We start from the raw sequence: 21,010 nt of genomic DNA, 5'->3' as shown, positions 1-21,010 counted from the left end.
AAATAACCACAATGTAATCTTGAATTTAAATTGTATATTTTAATACCAAAATAAAACTTTTTAAATATGTGTTTGGGCTTTCAAAATACAGATTTTCAGTGAGGGGGGGGGGGGAAATCCAGTGGTAAAAAGTTTTTTCTCTCTCCTAGATTTTTTTTCTACATATTTATTTCAATACGTTCCTTTATGTTTAAATGTAATAGTTGTTCAATAAGACAGCAATCCAACCATACAAATACCCAAAAATCCATCTAGAGGTCATATTTCAATTGTATAGTAAAAAATTCTGCTTCCTTTGGTATTGAGAAGGAAAAAAACCTTCCTTTCTCAATTTTATTCTCTTATAGGCTAGTATGTTAGATTGAATTAACATTACCTAAAATAACTCCATATTGATAGTGGACAAGTTTAAAAACTTTGAAAAACTAGCAACATTTTAGTTTCAAAAATTAGTCTATTCTAAACAGGATAAATGTACAGGGTTGATTGATTGATTTGTACTGAAGTGAAAGACGAAGGTGTATTAAAAAGAAGCCTTGAAAATGTAAAACTGATTTACACTGAAGTTGATTAAGCACATTTTGTCTGCATGTTAAGTTAATTTAAAAGGTGTGATGTCACTCAAGTCATATTTTAATTTAAAAGGTTTCTTTCATCCCATATTAAACATGCTTGGCAACAGACGGTCAGAAAATCTATTTTGGATTGAAAAAATAAGCAAGCAGATAATTTAGGAACCAAGTTATTGTAATTTTGTGTCACAAAGACTTAATACTATTGTGTTGCAATAAAAATTGATCATAGCTACAGAAACATTGAGGCGGTCTTCCTATTAGGTTTGTATTAGACGGAATTGCTTCAGGGGAAAATGGTGTCCTGAATTAACTTATTACAACACTTTATTGATTATCGGGGATTACGTAATATTACACACGCTAGGCTCAAATTGCCTCCAAGCCTTTGCAAGTAATTTCATTTGTAAATCCGTCTTATAATTCTGTCTTTTGAATTCATGTCTGCTTTGGTAAAATATTGTCTGCTTTGGTAGAAATTGTAATCAAAGTGGAACCAAGTGAAGTTTTATTTCTTATGGTTTCAATAACATTAATTAAGGGTACAAAGACTTAAAAAGTCTACCAAGATCTAGACATGGCTTTAAGCATACACGGAGAAAGACTTCTACTGTTGGTAAAATCCAACAATATGTTGTAAATTTAATGAGCTGTAGAAATTACTGGTATACTGTAAATTCAGAAATTATTGTGTGCTTTTATAATTGCGATTTTGTTATTATAGACTTATATGCGATTTTAATTTTTGCGATATTGAGAAAAATACTATTTAAGTTATATACTAAATTTCAAAATGCGAGTTTAAATTATTGCAATTTTTGCAATAATAAAAACATCCTAATAATTTCTGAATTTTATACAGTAGTAGTTCTCTGCTATTAAGAATCCTTGTATATTTACTTTATACCACTGCAGTGTAATATTCATGTCCAGATTATACTGTCGTGCATTGACCGTGTGCTCATGACACAGTTATCATTCTTGGTTCTCACCCGCTTCTGTGCCTGATTAGATAACATATTATGTCTGCATTGACAATGTGTTCTCCAGGCAATAATAATTTATATAAATCTTCCCGAAGTTTTTGTATTTATTATAGGTTGTGGCAGACAAAATGTAAAAATATTAGTTATATATTCCTCATGTTGCTTGTAATTTATAAAATTATTGAATTGAGGCATATTGATATCAATAAAAAAATGTAACAAATAGATAAATGATAGGAATAAATAGGATCTGTATCAGTGATCAAAAGAAATTAACAACATGTCATCTGCACTTCTGTGGTACACATACATTTAAATCAGTAAAAACTGAGACAGACCCCAGAGATAAAGTCTCAATCAATTTTTGTGAACTGCGCATATAAATGATTATAATCTGTATAAAAAAAATATTTTTATTTGTTTGTTTTTTTAATTTTCAGTCAAGTTATATATATATATTGCAGAGGTTTTCAGGTCCCAAAACAGTTCGCTTTAAACAGTTTAACTAAAATTATTACAATGTTTAAAACAATTGAAAAAAAAACTATTGAAGTTAAATACATGTACTTGTGCTGTGTTCTGCACCTGTAATTATGGTTTGTCTTCATGATGTCAGAAATAACTTGATTAATTGGCAATATCACATTAGATTGATGGTACATGTATGTATGCAGGTGGTCTACTAGTGGTTCCAAGAAACAATTTGTTACATGTATAATATTAACAGTTTTCACCTCAGGGTTCCAGCCTTGGTCTAAAGTTTAAGGTTATTGTTGGTTGACAATATTGCATGATTCCAACGTTACACCAGGGGAATTTAAAATCTTGGTATAGTTTTCTAGAGATAGTTGAACCACATTTTTATGCCCCACCTACAATAGAAGAGGGGAATTATGTTTTCTTGTCTGTGCATTCATATGTCCATCTGTTTGTCCATTCATCTGTCCATTTGTCCATTTGACCATCCTTTCATCTGTTAGTCTGTCTGTCCCACTTCAGGTTAAAGTTTTTGGTCAAGGTAGTTTTTGATAAAGTTGAAGTCCAATCAACTTGAAACTCAGTAGACATGTTCCATTAGATATGTTATTTTTATTTTAAATGCCAGATACTGAAAACTTGATAGACATTTATCTGTATCAATCTGTTGGTTAATTGAAATATGAAGTTACCATGCATCTTTTTTCATCTTCAGCAAATTCAAATATTTTTTGGAAAAGGGGGTGGGGGTTATAGGGAGAAAGAGAGAGAAAGGACATGACTTGATAAAAGCTATGTGAATAAAGTTTTTTACTTCATTAAACTTCAGACGATGTCCCTATATTGATCTATAGATATTTTTTTTGTTAAATTTTGTTGCAACTAGAATATACATCTATTACAGATGATATATAGAATAAAATACACCAGATAGCCTTTATTAGTTAATGTTTTATATAAAAAAAAAAAAAAATTAATGGACAAGTTTAAATGGTGAGATGCATATAATTATCTTTATATGAAAAAGATAGTTATCTAACAAATGATTTTAAAAGATTTATTTGAACAGTAATTTAAAATTTCCTATTCAAGTAAGTGTGAAGGACTATTTTATACAAGATGATCTAATATTTGATATAAATCATTTTGTTTGGTATCTGTTTTATTGTCTGAAGAACTTGTTTACAAAACATTTATTTATTTTAATAGAAAACCTTCTTTTATAAACATGTTCTGAATTTGGAATGATCAATAAAATAAATTTGATGCAAAAGTTGATCTCATTAATATTCAGTATTATATCTTATGTTTAGAGATGTCAATGTAAACGTGATTTAAAAAAAAGAAAAAAAGAAAAAAAAAAGAAAGATTTGTAAAGAAAACATTCTGGTTTCACTTCCTGGCTAAGTGAAATTGCAAGTAACAGCTCAAGAGTGAGTCATAGCCAGAAAATATAAATAAGAAAGCAATAATAAAATTGTTAGATTTGAATATGCTGTTTTTTCATATCTTAAACTTACAGAATTCATTTAAATGCTATAACATGGAACATATTTAGATTATTTAGATAGAAACTGCCATGCGAAACTTGTCATATATTGTGTAGTAGAATTAAGAGTGGTATATCCATGATGGTTAATATGAATCTGCTGCAGCTGACTTGGATCAGATTATTAAATGCAGCAACATGTTGAATAAATTAATGATTATATCTTTTGAATTTTTATACTCTTGGGTCGGATTAATGAGGAGAATTCATTGTTTTGTCAACATATTTTATTGGCATATATATCATACATTTGTGAAAGTATCTTGCTCTGTGGACAATAGAGCATTTATACAGTCACTACTGTGTATATCCTGATCATACATGTTACTACTGTACATTAATTATGAAAATGTTATACCCCGGTAGTATGGTCCAAGGACACAGTGATTGTCCTTTGGTTTTCATTGTCTACTAATGTAGTCCCTAGTGGGAACAGTGTATAACTTACATTTTTGATTTGATACACTTTTCCGATTTATTTCTTGACGTTAAATGCATGAAATATTAAGTAGTTGGATGAAAATACATGTTAAAAAAATTTGGGTGCTGAATCTTTATGTTAAGTAGTGATTTGGTCCAGTGCAAAAAGGTCAAATTTCATTACTTCTGAAGCTGTCAAACTGAATTTAAGACCCCTTTAACACAGAATTGTCAATATTTTCAGTTAGAGCTGGTAGAATTTTCTATAATTTTGATATTATTTGTCCCACTAGTAGTACACTATACACTGTAAAAATATCTTTTTGAGATGGAGTATGTGAGATTTTTTTTAAATTTGAATTTATTGTCTAAAAGAAATGCACTACAAAATAACTGTGTTCTTGGGCCAAATGGATTGTAAAATGTCTAGATCTTCAGGCCCGTAGCCAGGAATTTCCAAGGGGGGTTCGTTGTACTCACAAACTCGACTTTAACAGTCACAATTCGAACAGAACATTGCCTTTAATAGTGCTTATTTGTTTTCAAGGGGGGTTCGTCTGAAACCCCCCCCAAACCCCTCTGGCTACGGGTATGATCTTTATAAAATTCCGCAAATTTTTATAGAGAGTAATGCAATTAATTTTAAAAGTTTTTCATCTTCAAGAATATAAAAGTGTGTTTTATCTTATTGATATGATAGTTTATATTTATTTTCTTGTTCTTTTCATTATTTTTTTTCTAAATTAGCCAATAAGAGGGGAGATAAATCAGGCAATCTAATTTTATTAATAATCTACAGGTTTTTTTAACATTTTTTGTAGCAAGATAGTGATGTCTGTAACCCAATTTTGTTCTTTCCATTTTCTGTTTTGTTCTATTCATTTTCTGAAAGCACATTTTAACTTTATAGAGCTATCTTTTCATATTTTATTTAAAAAAAACTGTTTTATTAATTAAATTTACTTTATTTTCTATACACATCATAAGTTATTATTCTGTACATAATGGTTTATGTGTAATCTTAATAAAATCTCAAATTTTTTCTCAACCTGTAGCTTGAACCGGGAATATTTGAAAATAGCACCATATATTTTTGCAAAATTTTGATTATTATATATGTCATTCAATTATATGGATGGGATACAGAGATTAGTTGCTTGTGGCCTGACTTGAACAGTAAGTTTGTCTAGAGTCAATAACATTTGATATTTCTTGTCTTTGTTGTATGAAAGAAACATTAGAGAAGTATGCCACAAAACCTTGAAATGATCTCCAAGTTTAATTTGTTTGGGAAATAGTTTACTAACAATTCTCTGACACCAATAAAAACATATTAAACTTCCCTTCCCCACTGCAACACTGCTACAAACCCATGTAATGCTCTGTGAGATGATTTATAAAAATGAAGTAAAAAACAAAAACCGTAATGATGCAGTTGATCTCCAGTTGCATGACTGGAAGTTATTCATAAAATTAGACAATAAAAGAACTCCATTACAGCTTGTGAAAGGCTTAGTTTTAAATCAATAAATCCACAGGGTATTAGACATGAACAATGATAATGAAGTCACACACAAAAATCACCTACTTTCACTTTCACTTCTGAGAATTCAACATTTTTTAAATATTACATCATACTTTAAAAGTAGTCTTTGTTATTTTGGAAAATGGCACTTTATGTTGGTTCCTTATGCACTACCTGTTTACTTTTAGAATTTTAATATGTTGTAACTGGTGATATTTTTTTTTAGATCAATTTCAATATTAATGTATTTCACTTTTGCTGTCCAGGAGTTATGGTTCTTGTTAGATTGAACAATGGCAGTCCTTGTACGGGAGTGTTTGTGAAATTGCTAATGAATTGTTTCAAAATATGCTCGTCTAATTTAAGCTGTTTCTGCATGATTAAAGAACGTGTTCAAATTGTACATTGAAGATTTTCATTTTTGCCATGCAAGAGTTATAGTCCGTTTTTTTTTAAATTTGCACCATATGTCTTTTTCAAGCTATACTTAATGAACTGATCAATTTTTAATATCCCTTTATTTTGACAAAATGGTGTTCAAGTTTGATATTGCCAATTTTCATTTTTTTCCAGTCAGGAGTAGTCTTGATGGATTGGGAGATATGCATATAATGTGTAAGCTTCATAAAAAAAAAGAGCATAAAAGCGGCATTTCAAATTACAGAAAAACTTGTTTGTTTTCAATTAAACAGCCCAATCCTTGTTAAAAATTTATGTAGTTTTTAGCATACTTAGGCCTTTTTTTGTTAATTAGTTGGTTTATGGACAACTAGTGTCAAAGGTTAGGGTCGGAGGAGGTAAAAAAAATAAAAATAAAATAGCAATCTTAGATTTTTTTTTTGTTCACGTATAACTGTTCTGAAAAATTTGAGTCGGAGGAAAAAAAAAAAAAAAATGCTGTTCATTCATGACATTACAGGGGTTGAGGAGGAGAAATAGTTTAGCTCTTATCTTGATATGCTTTGCATTTGATGGATGGATGTTCAATTGTTGTTTAATGTCTAGTGGCTAATCAGATGCATAATTAGGATGAGAATATGATAATGAGAAATGAAATGCTAAACTGACACACTGAGCCAGAATTTAAATGAGTTGGCAATGCGTCGTATTTTTTCTGTGCTTTGAGTAGGATTGAAAAAGCATTAACTTTATCATCCATGTTCAGCTTTGCACTTTTTTCTGGAGGTGCTCCTTCATTTACATCAACAAATATAATTTTTGCCCCAAAGGACGCAAGCACTTCTACGGGTGTACTGGTAGGGGTGTCTGCCCTAGTTTTGTTTGGTGGCGAAACTGTTTGTACCTTGACAATGGCAACATTTTCATCAGCCATATTGTCGAATATGGCATCGCCGATTGTTTGCTTAGGTTTGCATTTGATAAAAGTGCTCTCAGTACGTTGACCATCAAAGTTAATATTCAACTGAAAGTAGATGAAGCCGTCAGACTCCATGGTCCTCCCTCGTTGGGTTTTTGAATTCGTCTGCGTCATTTCGAAGCTTTTCAAAATACGCCGCTCACTACAAATGCTTTATTGACACAGACAAAACGTTTTGGAACGCCTCGGATTTTTTTATTCACAGCACTCGAAAAATTGGGTCGGCGGAATAAAAAACAACACGAAATCAAAATTTTAATTTTATTTCACTTTTAAACAAAATCGGGTCGGCGGATCCGTAAACCAACTAATTAAAAAAAAAAAGGCCTTACTGTCAGGTGACAAACCATTTTTTTTTCTCCTTTTTGCTATTCAGAATAATATTTTTTTTCTGAAATATTACTTTATTTGATATCATTATTGGTGCAAGGTCTTTTTTTAAATTCCAGTTGATGCATGTTAAGCGATTTTTTTTTTTTATTTCTTTTTATTTTACTGGAGAGTTAAAAGACTATAATCCACATGTCATTATACCCCACACAACGAAGTCCGTCTGTCCATCAGTCCTGTTTCTTGTCATTGCATTACTCCTCTTAAACCACACAACATAATTTCACGAAACCTTTTTAGATGAAAATGACATATTATGTAGTTGTGCATATCGACAAGAAATTACGATTTAATTTTTTTCTAGGAGTTACACCCCTTTGAACTTATTTGCTTCAATGTACTACTGCAACAGTTTGTCATCGCAACTCTTCTAAAACCACACAACAGAATTTCATGAATCCTTTTTAGATAATAAGGACATACTATGCAGATGTGCATATCGACAGGAAATTACGATTCAATTTTTTTTCTAGGAGTTATGCCCCTTTGAACTTATTTGCTTCAATGTACTACTGCAACAGTTTGTCATTGCAACTTTTCTGAAACTACACAACAGAATTTCATGAATCCTTTTTATACGACCGCAAAATTTGAAAAAAATTTCGTCGTATATTGCTATCACGTTGGCGTCGTCGTCGTCGTTGTCCGAATACTTTTAGTTTTCGCACTCTTACTTTAGTAAAAGTGAATAGAAATCTATGAAATTTTAACACAAGGTTTATGACCACACAAGGAAGGTTGGTATTGATTTTGGAAGTTTTGGTCCCAACATTTTAGGAATTAGGGGCCATAAAGGGCCCAAATAAGCATTTTCTTGGTTTTCGCACTATAACTTTAGTTTAGGTTAATAGAAATCTATGAAATTTTAACACAAGGTTTATGACCACGAAAGGAAGGTTGGTATTAATTTTGGGAGTTTTGGTCCCAACATTTTAGGAATTAGGGGCCAAATAAGCATTTTCTTGGTTTTCGCACTTTTACTTTAGTTTAAGGTAATAGAAATCTATGAAATTTTGACACAAGGTTTATGACCACAAAAGAAAGGTTGGGATTGATTTTGGGAGTTTTGGTTTCAACAGTTTAGGAATTAGGGGCCAAAAAAGGGCCCAAATAAGCATTATTCTTGGTTTTCCCACAATAACTTTAGTTTAAGAAAATAGAAATCAATGAAATTTAAACACAATGTTTATGACCACAAAAGGAAGGTTCAGGTATTGATTTTGGGAGTTTAGGTCCCCACAGTTTAGGAATTGGGGGCCAAAAAGGAACCTAAATAAGCATTTTTCTTGGTTTTCGCACCATAACGTTAGTATAAGTAAATAGAAATCTATGAAATTTATACACAAGGTGTATGACTGTAAAAGGAAGGTTGGTATTGATTTTTGGAGTTTTGGTCGCAACAGTTTAGGAATAAGGGGCCCAAAGGGTCCAAAATTAAACTTTGTTTGATTTCATCAAAATTTAATAATTGGGGTTCTTTGATATGCCTATCTAACTGTGTATGTAGATTCTTAACTTTTGGTCCCGTTTTCCAATTGGTCTACATTAAGGTCCAAAGGGTCCAAAATTAAACTTAGTTTTATTTTGACAAAAAGGAATCGGTTGGGTTCTTTGATATGCTGAATCTAAAAATGTACTTAGAATCTTGATTATTGGCCCAGTTTTCAAGTTGGTCCAAATCTGGGTCCAAAATTAAACTTTATTTGATTTCATCAAAAATTGAATAAATGGGGTTCTTTGATATGCCAAATCTAACTGTGTATGTAGATTCTTCATTTTTGGTCCTGTTTTCAAATTGGTCTACATTAAAGTCCAAAGGGTCCAAAATTAAACTTAGTTTGATTTTAACAAAAATTGAAATCTTGGGGTTCTTTGATATGCTGAATCCAAACATGTACTTAGATTTTTGATTATGGGCCCAGTTTTCAAGTTGGTCCGAAATCAGGATCTAAAATTATTATATTAAGTATTGTGCAATAGCAAGTCTTTTCAATTGCACAGTATTGCGCAATGGCAAGAAATATCTAATTGCACAATATTGTGAAATAGCAAATTTTTTTTTTAATTAGAGTTATCTTTCTTTGTCCAGAATAGTAAGCAAGAAATATCTAATTGCACAATATTGTGCAATAGCAAGATTTTTTTTTATTGGAGTTATCTTTCTTTGTCCAGAATCAACTTGAATCTTTGTTATATACAATATACAATGTATATTCACTTTTTACTACCAACTGATGAATTAAAATAATCTTTACCATTCAGTGATAACAAGCAGTTTTTTTTACATCTTAATATTTTATGATGTATTTAAATGAGTAGTTATTGTTGCAAACTCCATTAGAAATTTTAATTGAGATTAGTTTTGGAATAAGGGAAAGAGGGATGTGATTGAAAAAGTTGGGTTCAATTTTTCTCATTTGAAATTTCATAAATAAAAAGAAAATTTCTTCAAACATTTTTTTGAGAGGATTAATATTCAACAGCATAGTGAATTGCTCTAAGAGAAAACAAAAATTTTAAGTTCATTTGAACACATTCATTCTGTGTCAGAAACCTATGCTGTGTCAACTATTTAATCACAATCCAAATTTAGAGCTGAATCCAGCTTGAATGTTGTGTCCATACTTGCCCCAACCGTTCAGGGTTCAACCTCTGCGGTCGTATAAAGCTACGCCCTGCAGAGCATCTGGTTAGATAATAAGGACATTACTACATAGATATGCATATTGACAGGAAATCATGATTCATTTTTTTCTAGGAGTTACGCCCCTTTGAACTTATTTGCTTCAATGTACTTCTGCAACAGTTTGTCATCTCAACTCCTCTGAAAGCACGCAACAGAATTTCATGAAATTTTGTAAATAATAAGGTCATACTCTGTAGATGTGCATATTGACAAGAAATTATTATTTAATATTTTTTTTATACAATTTTTTTTTTCTTGCGCTTATTTAATTTCTCCAATGACAATGTGGGGACATGGGTAATGTGAGCCTGCTCACTAAGGTTCTTTAATTTTGTAATAGTATTTATTTTTCATTTATAAATTACATATAAATGAAGAAACATTCATATGTACTTTTATTACTTTGAGGCAAGATTGGTAATTAGATATACCATAAAAGGTTATCTTGTTTGATCATTGAGGGTCAAGGTTTTGTGTATTGAATTTTGCCTAATACCATTGAGAGATATCATTATCACCCATCCATGACTTGTTTCGCTGGGATAAGTACAGAAGTAATAATATTTTTATTTGTTCCAGAATAATTTATAAAAAGTAATCTGGTTTATTTCCTGTTATTAAAAGGTATCATATAATTGACTTGCTCAATCATTCTATAGAAAGTTGACTGACTTAAAGAAAATTTCAATTTAATACAAATGTACAAGATATATTACCAACCTGAGTGAAGAAATTCTAAATGATGGATTAAGAAAACACATAGTTAATACAGAATATATAACATCAAATCATTTCCATGTGATAGAACATGAAAAAAAAAAAGATTTTGCTTTTAATATGTCCTTGATTTTTTCAAACCTGGGAGTATATCATGTCTGTCTGACAGATATCTATGTCAATTGGCCTTGAATTCATTAAAACAAATTTTAGATTAGATTAATACTTCATAAATTATGTATTTTAACCCTGCTCTGAAAGCATGCAAGGTTATACTGGTAACTTAAAATTTTGGTCACACTTTTCTTAAAAAGTATTAATCTGAGCACTTGCTGAAATTTGATAACTAGCTGCATGTTTGAATGATTTCTGACACATGTGCAATTTCAGAATGCTTCTATATTTTCCTATCCAAAAATGGCCATGTATGAAGTTGTCTATTATTCCTACCCCAAAATGGCCATGAACTAATATGTCTTACTCTTATGTTCCTTCCTCAGAAATGGCCATTTATGAAATTGTCTTATATTCTTACCCAAAAATGGCCATGAATGAAATTAGCTTATATATTCTTACTAGAAAATGGCCATATATGAAATTTGCTTATATTCCTACTCAAAATGGCCATGAATGGAATTATCTTATACTCCATCCCAATAAATGGCCATGTGTAACCCTGCCACATTATTTATGTATGTGCCTGTCCCAAGTCAGGAGCCTGTAATTCAGTGGTTGTCGTTTGTTTATGTGTTACATACTTGTTTTTTGTTTATTTTTTTATATAAATAAGGGCGTTAGTTTTCACGTTTGAATTGTTTTACATTGTCTTATCAGGGCCTTTTATAACTGACTATGCAGTATGGGCTTTGCTCATTGTTGAAGGCCGTACAGTGTCCCATAATTGTTAATGTCTGTGTCATTTTGGTCTCTTGTGGACAGTTGTCTCATTGGCAATCATACCACATCTTCTTTTTTATGTGTATGAAATTGGCTTATTATTCCTTAAAGTTGTTATGCGTTTTCTTTTCTACTTTGGCTAGAGGTATAGGGGGAGGGTTGAGCTCTCACAAACATGTTTAACCCCGCCGCATTGATGCGCCTGTCCCAAGTAAGGAGTCTTGTATTATTTTATTGTCTTACTTATGTACTGTAAAGAAGAAGTACAAAGCGTTTGATTTAAAAAAAGAAGGCCTAAGTGAGAACATCCATTCCAATGCATGAAGTTAAGTTGGGATATTTACCGTTTGTCCAAATGGTCATTTCCGCAATTGAAAAAAACCCAAAACAAACACAATATCAATCAAAAATTGATGTTTTGTGAAAATGAGTAGGGGTTAAAAGAACCCCATCTCTGATATTTTTCGTAGTTACCTGGCAACGTCAGTGGACCACTAACGCACATTAACACTTTGATTTATATAATCAGACTAAATTTGATTGTCTAGACCAAATTTGTTGAATTTTATGTTAAAAAATAGCGTCTTGGCGATCGATGACAGAATTTAAAATTTAAACTTATTTTCCTCAACTTTTTCTTATCATTTGCATTTGATCTGTACATGTCACCCTGTAACATCGACTTTGATCAGCTGGTCGATTAATTTTATGCAAAAGGAAATAACTCTTGAAATTTGTAAATAAATTCCTGCCTTGTTGTGCAAGGAAGTGATAATTTTACTGACGGATTTCCTTTTTCCTTATACAGGGTCTGAAGTAGCTGGATGCTGTACTGTTTAACAATTGAATACCTTTAGAGTGAAAGATATACATAGAAGTTACAATTAAAGGTAAATTTGTATTTAAGAAATTGAGGTATGTCAGTATGATATTCAAAATAGAACTTATTTTAAGTTGATCACTTATAAACTCAGACGCTGATTATGCATAATCTGTTGATCCATCTGATCATGTCTGAAAAAGCAAAACTGAAATATTTTTAATTTGTAGAAAACAAAATCAAAATAATAACTTGAGAAGTCAGGTGAAATGTGAGCATTTCCTGCCATGAAAACAAATAATCATATGATATAATATGTGACAAGTATTTAATTGATCGTTTGATGCACATATTGTACTGCAGATATTAAATGCATGTTTTATATTTGAATAAGATTATATGCTTTTCATTCTATTTAAATACATTGCACAAGATTGAAGAATATTTAAAAGACAGATGAAACTAGAAGATTAAAGAACAAAGAAAATATTTTTTTCAGTCTGGACTTTTACAGAGTTATCTCCCTTTTTGAACACAGTAGCAAGGTTTGGAATAATTAAGAACAACTATAGATTTCTTCCATATATATCCAAGATTAATTTTTAAAAATAGTTCCTTTCGTTGTAAATATAAAATTTTGGGGCAAGTAATTCCATAAATTCACCTTTTTGACCCAAAATGGTCATTTTCTAACCCAAACGGCATAATTTTAAAAATAGTCACAAGGCTGAACAAATACCTTTTCCTTAAATGATGTCCATTCCAAGTGTTTTGTACATAAAATGGCATTATATGCCAAAGAATATACTAGTCTGGCTTATATTCTTCTAATTTCTTTTTAAATTTTTTTCTCCCTCAATTCAAATTGGAGTAAAATCTGTAAATTTCACCTGATTTTGACACTGTTTTCTACAAAGGAAAGCGCCATGTTTACGCTTTCAACAAAGAAAAATAGCTTCTGTTTGCAATTTTTTTTTTTGGGGGAAACATAAAAGAGGTATTCCAATCACGGTTAATTGGAAATCATCGTCAGCTGTCTGAAGCGTGAATCCCTGTAAACTGGTACACGTTGTTGAAAGGGTTAAAATCCAAAGCTTTAGTAAAATGTGTTTTAACATAAGCAATTTCCTACCTTTCTGTGGAATTCTAGAACTAGAATATAGGGGAATTCTATTCAGTTGAATGATATGCAACTTCAGAAGTGATCATTATTTTTATGTCTGATTTTGAAAAATGGTTTATTTTTTAAAAGAGATACTCGTGGAGACTAGTATTGGTGCTAATGTATAAAAGTGAAAGAATTTCTTATCAGTCAAATTATGAGAAAGAAATCCTTTCATGCAGTTACAAATTTGTTGTGACATAATCTGTCAGATAAAAGCATGAAATGCATCATGTTTTGAAAAGAGTTGATTTGTAGAAATTATTAATTATACATTTAAAACGAAAGATCAATTTTTCCCACAGCCTCCAATTTCACAAGTTTAAATATTTTCATTGACAATTTCTAATTGCCCATGTTGATATGTTGAACATGTTATTTTTATTCCTGCTAAATGTTGTTGGTTTTCTCCACACTTTGACTTCCTCAACTAACTGCCTTGATATGACCAATAGTACTATAAGAAGCTTTAACACTAACAATTCATCTATTATGGTTTATATCAAAGAGTTGGAGTAAAAGGTTTTATAGAATGCTTAAAATTTTCTTTAAAGGATGGATGATGTGTCAAAATGGACTTACATTTAATTAATAAATTCGTTGTTCTGGGACTTTATATTATAAATCACCAAAAATATTGTGTAACTAAAATTTAATATAAGAAGATCTTTTATAAGGCCTAAACTAAAGTTTGTTAACCTTTCTTTCTCAGACTGTCTCAAACAAAGTTATAACATTAACTGACATAAAAAAAGAATGAGTTTGTCTGTCTTTATATGTGATTAGTATAAATATTGTGATCAAGGGCAAACCTGGTTGTCATTCAGTCTGGTCTGTGCCTGTAGCTAGTGGTACCAATAAAAAATCAGATGTCTTCTCTTTATATGACTACAAAAACCTTGAACAAGCTAATAGCTCTAGATACAACAATTCAAGAATTTTGAAAATTCTGTCAAAATATTTATAAAGATAAATAAGTTATAGATGCAAGAATTTTAACAAAAGAATCGTTTTAGCTTGCTTTATACTTTCTTTGTTTCATTGATAAATAAAAATTTGACATATGTGTAAAGTAGTAGAAGAAAAGCCTTGAACAGAAAGCTGCAATGAGTTTTAAAATAGTAACAGTTTTCTATGATTTTGAGAGATATGTAGAGTTTAAAGGACAAGGTTTCACTTTTTGTTGAATTTCCCTTTTGTTTAATTTGATATTTAAGGATAATATCAATAAAAGAGTGAGTGCAATAAGTTGAGAACAACAAACGGAAAGGGGAAGGTTAATCATTTTTAATTGGTGCTTTCACAATTTACTTTCTAGAAGCAATTAAGGATGTTCGCTTCTCTGCTTTTCTACTTTTTGTCAGATATTCAGAGTCCTCTTGTTTTATCCATGTAGTCGGGCGCGGATTCAAAGGGGGCCTCGGGGGTTGAAACCCCCCTTTTTTTGGAAGATCAATTCATTTGAATGGGGACACGTAATTGGAACCTCCCCTCCTTTGTCCTGGGTTAGGAAATCCCCCTTTTTTAAAATGACTGGATCCGCCCCTGATGTAGTTGCAATCAAAATTTTGCCCACTTACATGATCTTTTCCTATTAAAATTTAATAACGTATAGTTAAAAAATCTTATAAACAAAATCGTCATAGCTTTTGAAAGAAACATGCAGATGTTAAATGTATGATCGATTATGTCTTGAAAACAAGGACAAAGACCTTTCATTTTTTCAGCTTTTTATTTTTTTTTAAGTTCTGTTATTTATATACATTTAATTTATTGCAGACTTTAAAGGAGCTAATTATATTAAGATAGAGGAGTAAACATCCTTAAAACTCTGTTTTTAATATGAATTGTTGCCTGTTGCACTTTTAATTAATGCCGTAGGTAATAAAAGGTCTACTGTAAAGCAATGTTAATGTTCATTTCACAAACAGATCTGATTTCAAGTTAAAATATAACTCTATTATTCTAAGTCATTTTAATCAAATAACTTTTACACATAGATTAACCTTTAGAACAGTGAAAAATTGTTAATTTTTTATGTTAATGATTCATTTTCTTTAAAATACCATATAAGGTTGAAAGGAGTGTTATCATTATAAATAAACACTGGTTTATTTAAACTCTGATGAGATTTTTTTTTCTAAAATCATATGATAATGACTTTTAATTTAAAAGACAGAAACTTTATTCTTTGGTGTTGATTTTATGCTACTCATGGTTTCATCTCCCAAGTTGGTAAGACATATATTTCATGTTTTAAAAAAACTTTTTATATTGTTTTTCAAAAATTGTATGTTTTGCGTGATGTTCCTTTTTGCTGAACTAGTATACATTTTTTATGGGGCCAGCTGAAGACAGATTTGTGGCTTTTGCCTACTTTCTGTTCTTTGTTCGGGTTGCTGTCACTTTGACACATCCCCCTTTCCATTCTCACTTTTGATTCTAATCAAATCTTAAAAGATTTAATCTTTTGTTAATTATAAGCAAGTTTAACCTTTTCAAAATGTCTGTTCTTTTTTGTTGGAACTTGTAGGTCATTTCATGTCAAGGGACAGTTAACTAGCCATGTATCTGACTTTGATAAGATTTTACTCTTATATATGTTTTACATGTATTTAACTGAATTGCTTTTGTAATGAAAGGAATTTTCTAAAGAAAACATTAAAAGTTGTTAAATAAATGTTATTGAAACTGTCCTCTAATGTTAATTCCTCTAGAACTGACTTGTTTTTCTATGAAATTGCTTTGCTGTGATTTTGATGAGGTATAATAATCCTATGGTTCATTTATTTTTGCCTGCAATGAAAGTTGAGGTGTGTATTTCCTTTTCAAAAAGTGATAGCTGTGTTTACAATCTGTAAATATAATATATATTTCCCTGACTTTAACATAATAATATGATTAAGATTTGTATTGTGAAAGGTCATGGTCAAGGTCCTTGTCCCAGTGTTCAAGTTCTGTTTTGGAATGGCTTTTTCTTAGTAACTATACATAGGAGGTTATATTAACAATATTATAGATATAGATTTGTTCTGATGAGTTTTAAGTTCATCTGACATTATTATTTATCCTATCTTTTTTCCCTCTTCCGTATTCCTTATAATATCTTCGTTGAATCTGATTAACTTTATAATTGTGTATAACTGTCTATAGATTTTTTTACATTAGTTTAAGAGTTACTAAGAATGACTTCATGTTTAACTTTAAACATTTCCTGTTGTTATAAATTTAGACTCAAGTATTTGTACATGTAGTTTGATTTAAGACGTATATAAGCAAAGATTACGTCAGCACTATTATTTCTTTTGAAGGTTTTTTTTACATTACGATAAATTATTTTCTTGACATTGGTAGACTTGTGGAAACTGAAAAGGTTGGCGATCTTCTGTTCTTTATTTGTCAGGCTTTGTTAATTAAGCAGTAAAAAGGGCTTGTGATGGATCCTAATTTTCTTCAACAATTACACAACAAAGATCCAAACAGTAATAATACTAAGAGTCATCACGTATAGCCCTATTTTCTAGTGGCAGTCATGATTGCTAATGAGACAACTATCAATTATTAACAGAAAACAAAGCTGTGAACAATTACAGGTCACACGTATACAGCCTTCAACAATGAGAAATACCCATACGGTAAAGAAGTTACACTTCCGTAAATATAAACATTGCAAAGTCCCAAAGTAACTCCTCTTACAGCTAAAACTGCAACTTTTATAACTGTGGATTTTTTTTTTTTCGTAGGTACCAATTTTCGTGGATGAAGGAAAACTTGCATATATTTGTGGACATTTAATTTCGTGGTTTGGTTGAAGTCTTCATACAAGCCTTTAAAAAGAATGTCAATCGTTAAGAATTAAATTTCGTGGTTCACCTATACCCACAAAATCCACGAAAATTGATATCCAACAAATAAAAATGACTCCACGGTATCAAGTTTCAAAACAAAGTATATTCCAGAATATACAATTTTTTTTCAAAGGTCAAAATAAATTAGGGCTGTGCAGCATACCTGCCAACTTTTTAAAATGCCCATGGGGGTTTTGTGTGCAAGATGGCTCTTATAGTTCGAAAAAACTTCAAGAGTGCCTTCAAATGTATAGTAATGTTTGTTTTTTTTGCTTCTTCATACTTGCAATAGCCTATAGCAATTGTAAAATTAACTGTTTTGTTTAAAACTGTACACAAAATTGCTCTTACAAAATTTCCATTTGGGTGCTTTCATGGGGGAAATCCCTTGCAAATAGTGACATTTGGCAGGTATGGCATGTATGGTGCAGTTTATTTTCAACATTTACATGTTACATTTGAATGCCGTAAACTTTCAAGAGTTTAAACTAAACTAAAATTCTGTACTACCCCTTCCTTCACTTTGGGTCCTCCTCAGAATTCAATTTATCCGCTATCTTTGTGTATTTATACTGGTACCATTCCCCTGTTATGTCGGCCCGTTATGTCTCTAGAGATCATATCTGAGAACCAGTGTGTAAACAAAAGAAAATATCTTTGAATATTATTTATCTCCCCATAAGAGGTGTGGTTTGTGAAACAATTGAATAGAGAGAAAACCAATAGCTTGATATATACTGCAACAATAGTCAAATAACAAAAATGACAGCAACCATCGACAATAACTGGATTTCTGGCTTGCGACACGCACATAAAGAATGTGGCACGATTGCCATTGACACAACTAGTGAATATAAATCACCTTTCCCCCTCCCCATTCCCCTTAGCTTAAACTGGGACAGGGGTATGACAACACAATATATATATGTTGATAAAAGTTTACTACTGTAAGATTTATAACTTATATTGGAAGAAAACAGATTCTTGGCACATGAAAGATTATTTTTCTTTATATTTACCATATTTTGCCGTTGTTCCTATGAAATCTATTGTAAAAGCATATTTTATTGTCACCTAATTTTTTCCATTTATGGTTTAATTTAATTTGTTCATATGTTCTGCATTTATCAGTCTATTATTTGAACTTGGAATTATTTTTAATCATATAATTTGTATAAATTCTTATGCTTGAAATTTTTGATAAATTCCATGTTTATTTGGTATTATAATATTTTGAGCAGCTCATAACACTTTCCATACAATGTATTTTGGTTGGATAGTGTTGTGTGCGGCACAGTACATTCTATTGAAAAGGTACTATCTTCTTTGTAATAGAAAGTGTTGTGCGCAGCACAGAACATTTAAGTAGAGAATAAATATGGACATTATTAAAAATTTCAAGCACAAGAAATTATGCAAATTCCATAATTAAAAATAATTCCAAGTTCAGATAATAGCCTGTTATTTGTAGATTTAGTTGACATAATATTTATTTTTTCTTAGAACAAATTATGGTATTGACCAGTGAATAAAGAGTTGTTAAAAATACTCAGTTTCTGCATAAAGAGTATTGAAATTCCAATAAGAATCAGTTGATGGATAAAACCATTCTGTATTAAAAAAAAATAGTTGGCAGGTTTTATAGAAATTTCATACATGTATTCAAAACATCAAAAAGGCCGAAATATTTGCATATGTGTGATTACCATTGTTAAAAAAAAAAAATCTTGACTCCAGACAACACTTTAAATTTTCTTTGACTCATTTAAAACTGAAAAAGAACTTTTGTACATTAAGGTAGGATTTCCTGGGACTATTGTATATATTAGTCCTATATCTTCCTTGGTTTCTGAAACATACAAATTTTTTGCAACTTTGTTGATAATTTTACGATTTTCATTTTAATCTTATAGATATAAAATTATACTTTTAGTTTTATTTGATATTATAATAAATTTGAATGCACAAATCACAACAAAGTTATTTTAGACAAATATGACATTTAAAGTTTGACAGCGAAATCTCTATTTTAATACAAATTTGTTTTGAATCCAAAATACAAACAATTAGAAATATATTATAGATAAAGTAATATACCATTTATTATACTTTTGAAATACATTTAAATAGGGTACAAATCTATATTCAAAACATAAAATCAGAAGTGCAGTAAATTGATGCATTGAATTTCTTTACATTACAAGTTTTCCCATATGCACAATGCAATAAAAAAGATCCTTTATGGCAAATTTATTTGAAGTCATATTAAAATTCAATAAAGATTAAAAAAGTAAATATACTATAACTGAATATAAATATTCTTTTATAAATGCACACTTCAAAATCAGTACTGCATATATTCTATGCTTGTTGCACATGTATTGATTTCAAAAATAAGTTTTTTATACCTCATATATAGTGAATGTCCAATCAGAATGTAAATTCTATTTTTAGCTGGTTGACGTGTTGTCTGGAGATTGTGTGTTTGCTTTGCCATGCTTTCACTTGTAGCTGTCTTGCTTTTAAAGTAGCTGGTTGCTGTTTGAATTTTATGAAAAACTGTGACTTGATAGTGTGATAATTATTGTACATTTTTCTGGACCTTTTTATACAGTCATGGATAGGTAAGCCTATATGTTATTGATAGATCAACTTGACCTAGATTTACAAGCAGACGACTACTGACTGTGTAATGTTTTGACCAGCAGATAAAAAGGGCATTTCAGGTCATACTATTTAATACCTTTATTTATAGACTGACCATACTCAAATGAACAAAAATAGCCATGGTCAGTAGTTTCACTTTGGTCACACTATCTTTTTAACAAAGAATTTTCCACCATGTATTTTACAAAAAGAAAATAGATATCTTAAGTTATTTAATGGCGGTTTAGTGTGTCTGTGATACAAAGAATGTGTGTCAGGGAGGAGTTCGTTGTTGAATGGTGATACACAAATAATTTCATACAAAATGTCATCCTCATTTATTAAGATTTCTATACAGGTATTTTCTTTTTCACGTGATCGATTTTGATCTTTTTAAGATTTGGTACATGCGCATTACCTTTTCTTTGAATTGATTGTTAAAAGTGTGGATGAAAATTAACTGTAGATTTTAATATAGAAGTCTAAATGTTGGACCCAATTTTTGTTTCATTGTTGTCATCATTTCTTTGTGTTCAGTATCATTTCTAATGGCCACTAACTTGTTCATAACCGTGGAACAGACAAAATAATTGGACATCAATAACCTTTGTCAGGTACCTGTTTTTATTTACACGATAAAAAGGAAACTTTTACATTTGATGGCAATGTGATTTGTAAGTAGAAGTATATATTATTTATGAAGCAGTTATAGAATTTAAATTTGTTAAGTGAATTGTACTAAAACAGGCTTTAATTAGGTAGTTGGGCAACAAAAATTTGTACTTTAAAAACCGGCTGTTCATTTTCATTTTAACTGCCATTTTAAACAAATAGAAAAAGATGAAACAAATGAATCTATTGAAGCGTTATGTATTGTTGATTTTTTGACACTGTTAGGTTTTTAACCACCTGATCTTATCAGATTCCTGGTTTTTTA

The 21,010-nt window shown here is 30.5% G+C and overlaps 1 protein-coding gene across 12 annotated transcripts in view; it reads left to right on the top strand.

Moving 5' to 3' along the window:
- Window positions 1-21,010, top strand: part of LOC134711750 (muscleblind-like protein 2a) — a 129,165-nt gene that overhangs the window by 11,775 nt on the left and 96,380 nt on the right. For 8 of the 12 annotated variants that reach the window (XR_010106230.1, XM_063572589.1, XM_063572587.1 and 5 more), the window contains one exon: window positions 12,406-12,487. The gene's annotated coding sequence lies outside the window, so the exon portion shown is untranslated. Of the gene's footprint in view, window positions 1-12,405; window positions 12,488-15,791; window positions 15,815-19,872; window positions 20,052-20,500; window positions 20,748-21,010 lie in introns of those variants that run through there. The other 4 variants (XM_063572599.1, XM_063572588.1, XM_063572593.1 and 1 more) reach the window with 4 other exon arrangements.

Source organism: Mytilus trossulus, chromosome 3 (genome assembly GCF_036588685.1).
Source record: "Mytilus trossulus isolate FHL-02 chromosome 3, PNRI_Mtr1.1.1.hap1, whole genome shotgun sequence".
In the NCBI taxonomy this organism is placed as follows: Eukaryota; Metazoa; Mollusca; class Bivalvia; order Mytilida; family Mytilidae; genus Mytilus; species Mytilus trossulus.
This window is presented reverse-complemented; position numbering and strand designations above follow the sequence as displayed.